The 12849-nt window shown below is 45.8% G+C and overlaps 16 non-coding genes across 16 annotated transcripts; all 16 read right to left on the reverse strand.

The window, feature by feature from the left end:
- Positions 1-610: 610 nt before the first annotated feature.
- Positions 611-751, reverse strand: LOC137564580 (U4 spliceosomal RNA). The gene has a single exon (XR_011030677.1). It is a non-coding gene; the product is annotated as a U4 spliceosomal RNA (small nuclear RNA).
- A 993-nt stretch (positions 752-1744) lies between these two features.
- TRNAK-UUU (transfer RNA lysine (anticodon UUU)) lies at positions 1745-1817 on the reverse strand. The gene has a single exon. It is a non-coding gene; the product is annotated as a tRNA-Lys (tRNA).
- A 303-nt stretch (positions 1818-2120) lies between these two features.
- Positions 2121-2193, reverse strand: TRNAK-UUU (transfer RNA lysine (anticodon UUU)). Its single transcript has one exon. It is a non-coding gene; the product is annotated as a tRNA-Lys (tRNA).
- Positions 2194-2865: 672 nt separating this feature from the next.
- LOC137564710 (U4 spliceosomal RNA) lies at positions 2866-3006 on the reverse strand. Its single transcript, XR_011030792.1, has one exon. It is a non-coding gene; the product is annotated as a U4 spliceosomal RNA (small nuclear RNA).
- A 993-nt stretch (positions 3007-3999) lies between these two features.
- TRNAK-UUU (transfer RNA lysine (anticodon UUU)) lies at positions 4000-4072 on the reverse strand. Its single transcript has one exon. It is a non-coding gene; the product is annotated as a tRNA-Lys (tRNA).
- Positions 4073-4375: 303 nt separating this feature from the next.
- On the reverse strand, positions 4376-4448 carry TRNAK-UUU (transfer RNA lysine (anticodon UUU)). Its single transcript has one exon. It is a non-coding gene; the product is annotated as a tRNA-Lys (tRNA).
- Positions 4449-5120: 672 nt separating this feature from the next.
- LOC137564581 (U4 spliceosomal RNA) lies at positions 5121-5261 on the reverse strand. Its single transcript, XR_011030678.1, has one exon. It is a non-coding gene; the product is annotated as a U4 spliceosomal RNA (small nuclear RNA).
- Positions 5262-6254: 993 nt separating this feature from the next.
- TRNAK-UUU (transfer RNA lysine (anticodon UUU)) lies at positions 6255-6327 on the reverse strand. The gene has a single exon. It is a non-coding gene; the product is annotated as a tRNA-Lys (tRNA).
- Positions 6328-6630: 303 nt separating this feature from the next.
- TRNAK-UUU (transfer RNA lysine (anticodon UUU)) lies at positions 6631-6703 on the reverse strand. The gene has a single exon. It is a non-coding gene; the product is annotated as a tRNA-Lys (tRNA).
- Positions 6704-7375: 672 nt separating this feature from the next.
- LOC137564582 (U4 spliceosomal RNA) lies at positions 7376-7516 on the reverse strand. The gene has a single exon (XR_011030679.1). It is a non-coding gene; the product is annotated as a U4 spliceosomal RNA (small nuclear RNA).
- A 993-nt stretch (positions 7517-8509) lies between these two features.
- TRNAK-UUU (transfer RNA lysine (anticodon UUU)) lies at positions 8510-8582 on the reverse strand. The gene has a single exon. It is a non-coding gene; the product is annotated as a tRNA-Lys (tRNA).
- Positions 8583-8885: 303 nt separating this feature from the next.
- Positions 8886-8958, reverse strand: TRNAK-UUU (transfer RNA lysine (anticodon UUU)). The gene has a single exon. It is a non-coding gene; the product is annotated as a tRNA-Lys (tRNA).
- A 672-nt stretch (positions 8959-9630) lies between these two features.
- On the reverse strand, positions 9631-9771 carry LOC137564583 (U4 spliceosomal RNA). Its single transcript, XR_011030680.1, has one exon. It is a non-coding gene; the product is annotated as a U4 spliceosomal RNA (small nuclear RNA).
- Positions 9772-10775: 1004 nt separating this feature from the next.
- On the reverse strand, positions 10776-10848 carry TRNAK-UUU (transfer RNA lysine (anticodon UUU)). The gene has a single exon. It is a non-coding gene; the product is annotated as a tRNA-Lys (tRNA).
- A 303-nt stretch (positions 10849-11151) lies between these two features.
- On the reverse strand, positions 11152-11224 carry TRNAK-UUU (transfer RNA lysine (anticodon UUU)). Its single transcript has one exon. It is a non-coding gene; the product is annotated as a tRNA-Lys (tRNA).
- Positions 11225-11896: 672 nt separating this feature from the next.
- LOC137564786 (U4 spliceosomal RNA) lies at positions 11897-12037 on the reverse strand. Its single transcript, XR_011030858.1, has one exon. It is a non-coding gene; the product is annotated as a U4 spliceosomal RNA (small nuclear RNA).
- Between the last annotated feature and the right edge of the window lie 812 nt (positions 12038-12849).

The following is a 12849-nucleotide window of genomic DNA, read 5'->3' on the forward strand; positions in this document are numbered from 1 at the left end:
AGTTAAGGTCTAGTGCAAGTCATGAGCAGTCTATAGCACCTAGATAGCCGGGAAACAGCAGAATGCGCTGTTGTTTCCTTCAACCATCAGGTTCTTCACCTTGGATGATTGTTGACACTTTTAAAACAATGGTACACCAGCCAGAAGAAGCTATAGGCCGGCGAAACCTAAATGTCAGCGGTGCTCTGTTTCTGAGCACCCCAACAACGCTTGCAGAAAGAGCTAGCGAGAGGCCACGGGATCGTATCTAGCGCAAATAAATGGAGCTTGTGACCTCCAAATTTTTCAGGCCAGACCTCTGAGAAACAACACTGTTCTCTCTCTTAGGAATGTGGCATTAGAAAAGTAGCAACCTGCAGATGAAAAGTGGACTTTTGTCATTTTAGTCATCCTGCTGGTGTTTATAAATTTGCCAGAGAGTAAGACACTGGACCTCACCCTCATGAAAGAACGCTGACAAGTGAGCATTTTGTGGCCAAGACTGATTTGGAGATAAGAGGTGCTACGAAATGTTGTTATTGTGCCAGCCACGGTTCTACCACACGAGCACTGCTCAGTCATCATGCACCTTGAAGATAATCCTTTCTCTGTTGGTAAACACCTTAGTCAGTCTCCGAAGAGACTGTCAAAAATTGCCGATGCTGACTATATTTCAAGTCATCATGGCGGGGTATTGGGAAAAGTTTTCAATTAGCAATAATCACGCCTCGGTTGAACCTCATTGGCTATGATACTGCCACTGCGCAAAGTTAGCCAAGCTAATGCCAGCAAATATCCCCTCTTTCTTGGATAAAGGAATCACCTTAAGGAGAGACAAACGCAGTTTACAGTGTTCCGCTGAGGATCATGGGATGCCATATGCTAATTAGACAGCCACTAAACAAGCATTGTTAATAAGCGGCTAAAGAGTCTTAGCATTTGAAAAGGCGGCAAAGAGGGCAAAACAAAGCCTGCCAGGGATGCCAGCATAGTGTTTTGTGGAGCAGGCTGCCAAGTGGGCCAGTCCCGCACTTGTAAAATACATGAAAAATACAATTTGAAAAATGGAGTAATGAGTCTACGTCACTGCCATGTGTGCTGATAATTGGGCCTGTGATTATTGTGCCTGGAAGTACTGGTAAGCTGCGCTGGCTAGAGGTGCTTGGGAGTTGGCCAAAGTCTTGGTGGTTGCAGGTTACTGGAGGAGAGAGATGGTACGTGAGCTGTTAATTTTCTGATGCTCATGGTAAGCATGAAGCTCCTTCCATTGCTGCTTTGAGGGTAGATGTGCAGGCTGGAGAAGGGATCCGGCGAATTACTCTAATGCTGGGAATACACGACGACATTTTTCAGTCGATTACTATCCGATCTTATTTCCGATCGACTTTCCGATTCTTATCTTTTCTGATCAATTTCCATTCATTTCTATGAGAAAAAGGATCGATAATAAGATCGGACATGTTGGAAATTATCTATGGAACCATCTAGCTGCTGAAAAAACTTATGGTGTATTCCCAGCATAATGTTGACGGTTTGATGCCTCTTTTATGCATGGAATAATCCATGTTTAATATCACAGCAGAAAAAGTTGAAGAGAAATAGTTTCAAGACGCAGGGAGGCTGTGAGAGTTCGGGGGATGCACAGAAAGCGGCTGATGTTTCGGTTATGGCTTACTGCAAGCAAAGCACGCAAGAGGCAGCAGTTGCAGAGGGAACTCAGGTAGCGGAAGTGATGGCCAATGAGCATGGGGTAAAGGAAAGGCATCGCCTGAACAGGGACTTGAACCCTGGACCCTCAGATTAAAAGTCTGATGCTCTACCGACTGAGCTATCCAGGCCCTGGAAGGTGGGCTTCACCGGCAGCTCAAAAGTCAGTTATTCCAAGCAGGATGGACGGAAGGTCTAGTACATGCCCTGAGCTGGCTATAGCCTGCGACCTCTACATTTTCTAGGTCAGATCTCTGAAAGAATAAAACTGTACTTGATTTGGAAGGTGGCATTAGAAAGGTAGCCATCAATCAGCGAAGGCATGGAAAGCGGCCGACATCGGTGTTTTGGCCTGGTGCAAGCGGAGCACGCAAGAGGCTGCAGTTGAGGAAGATAGGGAGAGGACACGAAGCATAACGAAAGGCAGAGAGCATCGCCTGAACAGGGACTTGAACCCTGGACCCTCAGATTAAAAGTCTGATGCTCTACCGACTGAGCTATCCAGGCTCTGAAAAGATGCGATCACCAGCAGCTCAAAGTTTAGCTACAGTATTTCCAGGCTGGGCGCAAGTTAAGGTCTAGTGCAAGTCATGAGCAGTCTATAGCACCTAGATAGCCGGGAAACAGCAGAATGCGCTGTTGTTTCCTTCAACCATCAGGTTCTTCACCTTGGCTGATTGTTGACACTTTTAAAACAATGGTACACCAGCCAGAAGAAGCTATAGGACGGCGAAACCTAAATGTCAGCGGTGCTCTAATTCTGAGCACCCCAACAACGCTTGCAGAAAGAGCTAGCGAGAGGCCACGGGATCGTATCTAGCACAAATAAATGGAGCTTGTGACCTCCAAATTTTTCAGGCCAGACCTCTGAGAAACAACACTGTTCTCTCTCTTAGGAATGTGGCATTAGAAAAGTAGCAACCTGCAGATGAAAAGTGGACTTTTGTCATTTTAGTCATCCTGCTGGTGTTTATAAATTTGCCAGAGAGTAAGACACTGGACCTCACCCTCATGAAAGAACGCTGACAAGTGAGCATTTTGTGGCCAAGACTGATTTGGAGATAACAGGTGCTACGAAATGTTGTTATTGTGCCAGCCACGGTTCTACCACACGAGCACTGCTCAGTCATCATGCACCTTGAAGATAATCCTTTCTCTGTTGGTAAACACCTTAGTCAGTCTCCGAAGAGACTGTCAAAAATTGCCGATGCTGACTATATTTCAAGTCATCATGGCGGGGTATTGGGAAAAGTTTTCAATTAGCAATAATCACGCCTCGGTTGAACCTCATTGGCTATGATACTGCCACTGTGCAAAGTTAGCCAAGCTAATGCCAGCAAATATCCCCTCTTTCTTGGATAAAGGAATCACCTTAAGGAGAGACAAACGCAGTTTACAGTGTTCCGCTGAGGATCATGGGATGCCATATGCTAATTAGACAGCCACTAAACAAGCATTGTTAATAAGCGGCTAAAGAGTCTTAGCATTTGAAAAGGCGGCAAAGAGGGCAAAACAAAGCCTGCCAGGGATGCCAGCATAGTGTTTTGTGGAGCAGGCTGCCAAGTGGGCCAGTCCCGCACTTGTAAAATACATGAAAAATACAATTTGAAAAATGGAGTAATGAGTCTACGTCACTGCCATGTGTGCTGATAATTGGGCCTGTGATTATTGTGCCTAGAAGTACTGGTAAGCTGCGCTGGCTAGAGGTGCTTGGGAGTTGGCCAAAGTCTTGGTGGTTGCAGGTTACTGGAGGAGAGAGATGGTACGTGAGCTGTTAATTTTCTGATGCTCATGGTAAGCATGAAGCTCCTTCCATTGCTGCTTTGAGGGTAGATGTGCAGGCTGGAGAAGGGATCCGGCGAATTACTCTAATGCTGGGAATACACAACGACATTTTTCAGTCGATTACTATCCGATCTTATTTCCGATCGACTTTCCGATTCTTATCTTTTCTGATCAATTTCCATTCATTTCTATGAGAAAAAGGATCGATAATAAGATCGGACATGTTGGAAATTATCTATGGAACCATCTAGCTGCTGAAAAAACTTATGGTGTATTCCCAGCATAATGTTGACGGTTTGATGCCTCTTTTATGCATGGAATAATCCATGTTTAATATCACAGCAGAAAAAGTTGAAGAGAAATAGTTTCAAGACGCAGGGAGGCTGTGAGAGTTCGGGGGATGCACAGAAAGCGGCTGATGTTTCGGTTATGGCTTACTGCAAGCAAAGCACGCAAGAGGCAGCAGTTGCAGAGGGAACTCAGGTAGCGGAAGTGATGGCCAATGAGCATGGGGTAAAGGAAAGGCATCGCCTGAACAGGAACTTGAACCCTGGACCCTCAGATTAAAAGTCTGATGCTCTACCGACTGAGCTATCCAGGCCCTGGAAGGTGGGCTTCACCAGCAGCTCAAAAGTCAGTTATTCCAAGCAGGATGGACGGAAGGTCTAGTACATGCCCTGAGCTGGCTATAGCCTGCGACCTCTACATTTTCTAGGTCAGATCTCTGAAAGAATAAAACTGTACTTGATTTGGAAGGTGGCATTAGAAAGGTAGCCACCAATCAGCGAAGGCATGGAAAGCGGCCGACATCGGTGTTTTGGCCTGGTGCAAGCGGAGCACGCAAGAGGCTGCAGTTGAGGAAGATAGGGAGAGGACACGAAGCATAACGAAAGGCAGAGAGCATCGCCTGAACAGGGACTTGAACCCTGGACCCTCAGATTAAAAGTCTGATGCTCTACCGACTGAGCTATCCAGGCTCTGAAAAGGTGCGATCACCAGCAGCTCAAAGTTTAGCTACAGTATTTCCAGGCTGGGCGCAAGTTAAGGTCTAGTGCAAGTCATGAGCAGTCTATAGCACCTAGATAGCCGGGAAACAGCAGAATGCGCTGTTGTTTCCTTCAACCATCAGGTTCTTCACCTTGGATGATTGTTGACACTTTTAAAACAATGGTACACCAGCCAGAAGAAGCTATAGGCCGGCGAAACCTAAATGTCAGCGGTGCTCTGTTTCTGAGCACCCCAACAACGCTTGCAGAAAGAGCTAGCGAGAGGCCACGGGATCGTATCTAGCGCAAATAAATGGAGCTTGTGACCTCCAAATTTTTCAGGCCAGACCTCTGAGAAACAACACTGTTCTCTCTCTTAGGAATGTGGCATTAGAAAAGTAGCAACCTGCAGATGAAAAGTGGACTTTTGTCATTTTAGTCATCCTGCTGGTGTTTATAAATTTGCCAGAGAGTAAGACACTGGACCTCACCCTCATGAAAGAACGCTGACAAGTGAGCATTTTGTGGCCAAGACTGATTTGGAGATACGAGGTGCTACGAAATGTTGTTATTGTGCCAGCCACGGTTCTACCACACGAGCACTGCTCAGTCATCATGCACCTTGAAGATAATCCTTTCTCTGTTGGTAAACACCTTAGTCAGTCTCCGAAGAGACTGTCAAAAATTGCCGATGCTGACTATATTTCAAGTCATCATGGCGGGGTATTGGGAAAAGTTTTCAATTAGCAATAATCACGCCTCGGTTGAACCTCATTGGCTATGATACTGCCACTGCGCAAAGTTAGCTAAGCTAATGCCAGCAAATATCCCCTCTTTCTTGGATAAAGGAATCACCTTAAGGAGAGACAAACGCAGTTTACAGTGTTCCGCTGAGGATCATGGGATACCATATGCTAATTAGACAGCCACTAAACAAGCATTGTTAATAAGCGGCTAAAGAGTCTTAGCATTTGAAAAGGCGGCAAAGAGGGCAAAACAAAGCCTGCCAGGGATGCCAGCATAGTGTTTTGTGGAGCAGGCTGCCAAGTGGGCCAGTCCCGCACTTGTAAAATACATGAAAAATACAATTTGAAAAATGGAGTAATGAGTCTACGTCACTGCCATGTGTGCTGATAATTGGGCCTGTGATTATTGTGCCTGGAAGTACTGGTAAGCTGCGCTGGCTAGAGGTGCTTGGGAGTTGGCCAAAGTCTTGGTGGTTGCAGGTTACTGGAGGAGAGAGATGGTACGTGAGCTGTTAATTTTCTGATGCTCATGGTAAGCATGAAGCTCCTTCCATTGCTGCTTTGAGGGTAGATGTGCAGGCTGGAGAAGGGATCCGGCGAATTACTCTAATGCTGGGAATACACGACGACATTTTTCAGTCGATTACTATCCGATCTTATTTCCGATCGACTTTCCGATTCTTATCTTTTCTGATCAATTTCCATTCATTTCTATGAGAAAAAGGATCGATAATAAGATCGGACATGTTGGAAATTATCTATGGAACCATCTATCTGCTGAAAAAACGTATGGTGTATTCCCAGCATAATGTTGACGGTTTGATGCCTCTTTTATGCATGGAATAATCCATGTTTAATATCACAGCAGAAAAAGTTGAAGAGAAATAGATTCAAGACGCAGGGAGGCTGTGAGAGTTCGGGGGATGCACAGAAAGCAGCTGATGTTTCGGTTATGGCTTACTGCAAGCAAAGCACGCAAGAGGCAGCAGTTGCAGAGGGAACTCAGGTAGCGGAAGTGATGGCCAATGAGCATGGGGTAAAGGAAAGGCATCGCCTGAACAGGGACTTGAACCCTGGACCCTCAGATTAAAAGTCTGATGCTCTACCGACTGAGCTATCCAGGCCCTGGAAGGTGGGCTTCACCAGCAGCTCAAAAGTCAGTTATTCCAAGCAGGATGGACGGAAGGTCTAGTACATGCCCTGAGCTGGCTATAGCCTGCGACCTCTACATTTTCTAGGTCAGATCTCTGAAAGAATAAAACTGTACTTGATTTGGAAGGTGGCATTAGAAAGGTAGCCACCAATCAGCGAAGGCATGGAAAGCGGCCGACATCGGTGTTTTGGCCTGGTGCAAGCGGAGCACGCAAGAGGCTGCAGTTGAGGAAGATAGGGAGAGGACACGAAGCATACCGAAAGGCAGAGAGCATCGCCTGAACAGGGACTTGAACCCTGGACCCTCAGATTAAAAGTCTGATGCTCTACCGACTGAGCTATCCAGGCTCTGAAAAGGTGCGATCACCAGCAGCTCAAAGTTTAGCTACAGTATTTCCAGGCTGGGCGCAAGTTAAGGTCTAGTGCAAGTCATGAGCAGTCTATAGCACCTAGATAGCCGGGAAACAGCAGAATGCGCTGTTGTTTCCTTCAACCATCAGGTTCTTCACCTTGGATGATTGTTGACACTTTTAAAACAATGGTACACCAGCCAGAAGAAGCTATAGGCCGGCGAAACCTAAATGTCAGCGGTGCTCTGTTTCTGAGCACCCCAACAACGCTTGCAGAAAGAGCTAGCGAGAGGCCACGGGATCGTATCTAGCGCAAATAAATGGAGCTTGTGACCTCCAAATTTTTCAGGCCAGACCTCTGAGAAACAACACTGTTCTCTCTCTTAGGAATGTGGCATTAGAAAAGTAGCAACCTGCAGATGAAAAGTGGACTTTTGTCATTTTAGTCATCCTGCTGGTGTTTATAAATTTGCCAGAGAGTAAGACACTGGACCTCACCCTCATGAAAGAACGCTGACAAGTGAGCATTTTGTGGCCAAGACTGATTTGGAGATACGAGGTGCTACGAAATGTTGTTATTGTGCCAGCCACGGTTCTACCACACGAGCACTGCTCAGTCATCATGCACCTTGAAGATAATCCTTTCTCTGTTGGTAAACACCTTAGTCAGTCTCCGAAGAGACTGTCAAAAATTGCCGATGCTGACTATATTTCAAGTCATCATGGCGGGGTATTGGGAAAAGTTTTCAATTAGCAATAATCACGCCTCGGTTGAACCTCATTGGCTATGATACTGCCACTGCGCAAAGTTAGCTAAGCTAATGCCAGCAAATATCCCCTCTTTCTTGGATAAAGGAATCACCTTAAGGAGAGACAAACGCAGTTTACAGTGTTCCGCTGAGGATCATGGGATACCATATGCTAATTAGACAGCCACTAAACAAGCATTGTTAATAAGCGGCTAAAGAGTCTTAGCATTTGAAAAGGCGGCAAAGAGGGCAAAACAAAGCCTGCCAGGGATGCCAGCATAGTGTTTTGTGGAGCAGGCTGCCAAGTGGGCCAGTCCCGCACTTGTAAAATACATGAAAAATACAATTTGAAAAATGGAGTAATGAGTCTACGTCACTGCCATGTGTGCTGATAATTGGGCCTGTGATTATTGTGCCTGGAAGTACTGGTAAGCTGCGCTGGCTAGAGGTGCTTGGGAGTTGGCCAAAGTCTTGGTGGTTGCAGGTTACTGGAGGAGAGAGATGGTACGTGAGCTGTTAATTTTCTGATGCTCATGGTAAGCATGAAGCTCCTTCCATTGCTGCTTTGAGGGTAGATGTGCAGGCTGGAGAAGGGATCCGGCGAATTACTCTAATGCTGGGAATACACGACGACATTTTTCAGTCGATTACTATCCGATCTTATTTCCGATCGACTTTCCGATTCTTATCTTTTCTGATCAATTTCCATTCATTTCTATGAGAAAAAGGATCGATAATAAGATCGGACATGTTGGAAATTATCTATGGAACCATCTATCTGCTGAAAAAACGTATGGTGTATTCCCAGCATAATGTTGACGGTTTGATGCCTCTTTTATGCATGGAATAATCCATGTTTAATATCACAGCAGAAAAAGTTGAAGAGAAATAGATTCAAGACGCAGGGAGGCTGTGAGAGTTCGGGGGATGCACAGAAAGCAGCTGATGTTTCGGTTATGGCTTACTGCAAGCAAAGCACGCAAGAGGCAGCAGTTGCAGAGGGAACTCAGGTAGCGGAAGTGATGGCCAATGAGCATGGGGTAAAGGAAAGGCATCGCCTGAACAGGGACTTGAACCCTGGACCCTCAGATTAAAAGTCTGATGCTCTACCGACTGAGCTATCCAGGCCCTGGAAGGTGGGCTTCACCAGCAGCTCAAAAGTCAGTTATTCCAAGCAGGATGGACGGAAGGTCTAGTACATGCCCTGAGCTGGCTATAGCCTGCGACCTCTACATTTTCTAGGTCAGATCTCTGAAAGAATAAAACTGTACTTGATTTGGAAGGTGGCATTAGAAAGGTAGCCACCAATCAGCGAAGGCATGGAAAGCGGCCGACATCGGTGTTTTGGCCTGGTGCAAGCGGAGCACGCAAGAGGCTGCAGTTGAGGAAGATAGGGAGAGGACACGAAGCATAACGAAAGGCAGAGAGCATCGCCTGAACAGGGACTTGAACCCTGGACCCTCAGATTAAAAGTCTGATGCTCTACCGACTGAGCTATCCAGGCTCTGAAAAGGTGTGATCACCAGCAGCTCAAAGTTTAGCTACAGTATTGCAAGGCTGGGCGCAAGTTAAGGTCTAGTGCAAGTCATGAGCAGTTTATAGCACCTAGATAGCCGGGAAACAGCAGAATGCGCTGTTGTTTCCTTCAACCATCAGGTTCTTCACCTTGGCTGATTGTTGACACTTTTAAAACAATGGTACACCAGCCAGAAGAAGCTATAGGCCGGTGAAACCTAAATGTCAGCGGTGCTCTGTTTCTGAGCACCCCAACAACGCTTGCAGAAAGAGCTAGCGAGAGGCCACGGGATCGTATCTAGCGCAAATAAATGGAGCTTGTGACCTCCAAATTTTTCAGGCCAGACCTCTGAGAAACAACACTGTTCTCTCTCTTAGGAATGTGGCATTAGAAAAGTTGCAACCTGCAGATGAAAAGTGGACTTTTGTCATTTTAGTCATCCTGCTGGTGTTTATAAATTTGCCAGAGAGTAAGACACTGGACCTCACCCTCATGAAAGAACGCTGACAAGTGAGCATTTTGTGGCCAAGACAGATTTGGAGATAAGAGGTGCTACGAAATGTTGTTATTGTGCCAGCCATGGTACTACCACACGAGCACTGCTCAGTCATCATGCACCTTGAAGATAATCCTTTCTCTGTTGGTAAACACCTTTGTCAGTCTCCGAAGAGACTGTCAAAAATTGCCGATGCTGACTATATTTCAAGTCATCATGGCGGGGTATTGGGAAAAGTTTTCAATTAGCAATAATCACGCCTCGGTTGAACCTCATTGGCTATGATACTGCCACTGCGCAAAGTTAGCCAAGCTAATGCCAGCAAATATCCCCTCTTTCTTGGATAAAGGAATCACCTTAAGGAGAGACAAACGCAGTTTACAGTGTTCCGCTGAGGATCATGAGATGCCATATGCTAATTAGACAGCCACTAAACAAGCATTGTTAATAAGCGGCTAAAGAGTCTTAGCATTTGAAAAGGCGGCAAAGAGGGCAAAACAAAGCCTGCCAGGGATGCCAGCATAGTGTTTTGTGGAGAAGGGTGCCAATTGGGCCAGTCCCGCACTTGTAAAATACATGAAAAATACAATTTGAAAAATGGAGTAATGAGTCTACGTCACTGCCATGTGTGCTGATAATTGGGCCTGTGATTATTGTGCCTGGAAGTACTGGTAAGCTGCGCTGGCTAGAGGTGCTTGGGAGTTGGCCAAAGTCTTGGTGGTTGCAGGTTACTGGAGGAGAGAGATGGTATGTGAGCTGTTAATTTTCTGATGCTCATGGTAAACATGAAGCTCCTTCCATTGCTGCTTTGAGGGTAGATGTGCAGGCTGGAGAAGGGATCCGGCGAATTACTCTAATGCTGGGAATACACGACGACATTTTTCAGTCGATTACTATCCGATCTTATTTCCTATCGACTTTCCGATTCTTATCTTTTCTGATCAATTTCCATTCATTTCTATGAGAAATCGATGAGAAAAAGGATCGATAATAAGATCGGACATGTTGGAAATTATCTATGGAACCATCTATCTGCTGAAAAAACTTATGGTGTATTCCCAGCATAATGTTGACGGTTTGATGCCTCTTTTATGCATGGAATAATCCATGTTTAATATCACAGCAGAAAAAGTTGAAGAGAAATAGATTCAAGACGCAGGGAGGCTGTGAGAGTTCGGGGAATGCACAGAAAGCGGCTGATGTTTCGGTTATGGCTTACTGCAAGCAAAGCACGCAAGAGGCAGCAGTTGCAGAGGGAACTCAGGTAGCGGAAGTGATGGCCAATGAGCATGGGGTAAAGGAAAGGCATCGCCTGAACAGGGACTTGAACCCTGGACCCTCAGATTAAAAGTCTGATGCTCTACCGACTGAGCTATCCAGGCCCTGGAAGGTGGGCTTCACCAGCAGCTCAAAAGTCAGTTATTCCAAGCAGGATGGACGGAAGGTCTAGTACATGCCCTGAGCTGGCTATAGCCTGCGACCTCTACATTTTCTAGGTCAGATCTCTGAAAGAATAAAACTGTACTTGATTTGGAAGGTGGCATTAGAAAGGTAGCCACCAATCAGCGAAGGCATGGAAAGCGGCCGACATCGGTGTTTTGGCCTGGTGCAAGCGGAGCACGCAAGAGGCTGCAGTTGAGGAAGATAGGGAGAGGACACGAAGCATAACGAAAGGCAGAGAGCATCGCCTGAACAGGGACTTGAACCCTGGACCCTCAGATTAAAAGTCTGATGCTCTACCGACTGAGCTATCCAGGCTCTGAAAAGGTGCGATCACCAGCAGCTCAAAGTTTAGCTACAGTATTTCCAGGCTGGGCGCAAGTTAAGGTCTAGTGCAAGTCATGAGCAGTCTATAGCACCTAGATAGCCGGGAAACAGCAGAATGCGTTGTTGTTTCCTTCAACCATCAGGTTCTTCACCTTGGCTGATTGTTGACACTTTTAAAACAATGGTACACCAGCCAGAAGAAGCTATAGGCCGGCGAAACCTAAATGTCAGCGGTGCTCTGTTTCTGAGCACCCCAACAACGCTTGCAGAAAGAGCTAGCGAGAGGCCACGGGATCGTATCTAGCGCAAATAAATGGAGCTTGTGACCTCCAAATTTTTCAGGCCAGACCTCTGAGAAACAACACTGTTCTCTCTCTTAGGAATGTGGCATTAGAAAAGTAGCAACCTGCAGATGAAAAGTGGACTTTTGTCATTTTAGTCATCCTGCTGGTGTTTATAAATTTGCCAGAGAGTAAGACACTGGACCTCACCCTCATGAAAGAACGCTGACAAGTGAGCATTTTGTTGCCAAGACTGATTTGGAGATAAGAGGTGCTACGAAATGTTGTTATTGTGCCAGCCACGGTACTACCACACGAGCACTGCTCAGTCATCATGCACCTTGAAGATAATCCTTTCTCTGTTGGTAAACACCTTAGTCAGTCTCCGAAGAGACTGTCAAAACTTGCCGATGCTGACTATATTTCAAGTCATCATGGCGGGGTATTGGGAAAAGTTTTCAATTAGCAATAATCACGCCTCAGTTGAACCTCATTGGCTATGATACTGCCACTGCGCAAAGTTAGCCAAGCTAATGCCAGCAAATATCCCCTCTTTCTTGGATAAAGGAATCACCTTAAGGAGAGACAAACGCAGTTTACAGTGTTCCGCTGAGGATCATGGGATGCCATATGCTAATTAGACAGCCACTAAACAAGCATTGTTAATAAGCGGCTAAAGAGTCTTAGCATTTGAAAAGGCGGCAAAGAGGGCAAAACAAAGCCTGCCAGGGATGCCAGCATAGTGTTTTGTGGAGAAGGGTGCCAATTGGGCCAGTCCCGCACTTGTAAAATACATGAAAAATACAATTTGAAAAATGGAGTAATGAGTCTACGTCACTGCCATGTGTGCTGATAATTGGGCCTGTGATTATTGTGCCTGGAAGTACTGGTAAGCTGCGCTGGCTAGAGGTGCTTGGGAGTTGGCCAAAGTCTTGGTGGTTGCAGGTTACTGGAGGAGAGAGATGGTATGTGAGCTGTTAATTTTCTGATGCTCATGGTAAACATGAAGCTCCTTCCATTGCTGCTTTGAGGGTAGATGTGCAGGCTGGAGAACGGATCCGGCGAATTACTCTAATGCTGGGAATACACGACGACATTTTTCAGTCGATTACTATCCGATCTTATTTCCGATCGACTTTCCGATTCTTATCTTTTCTGATCAATTTCAATTCATTTCTATGAGAAAAAGGATCGATAATAAGATCGGACATGTTGGAAATTATCTATGGAACCATCTAGCTGCTGAAAAAACTTATGGTGTATTCCCAGCATAATGTTGACGGTTTGATGCCTCTTTTATGCATGGAATAATCCATGTTTAATATCACAGCAGAA

Source organism: Hyperolius riggenbachi, chromosome 3 (assembly GCF_040937935.1).
Source record: "Hyperolius riggenbachi isolate aHypRig1 chromosome 3, aHypRig1.pri, whole genome shotgun sequence".
NCBI lineage: Eukaryota > Metazoa > Chordata > Amphibia > Anura > Hyperoliidae > Hyperolius > Hyperolius riggenbachi.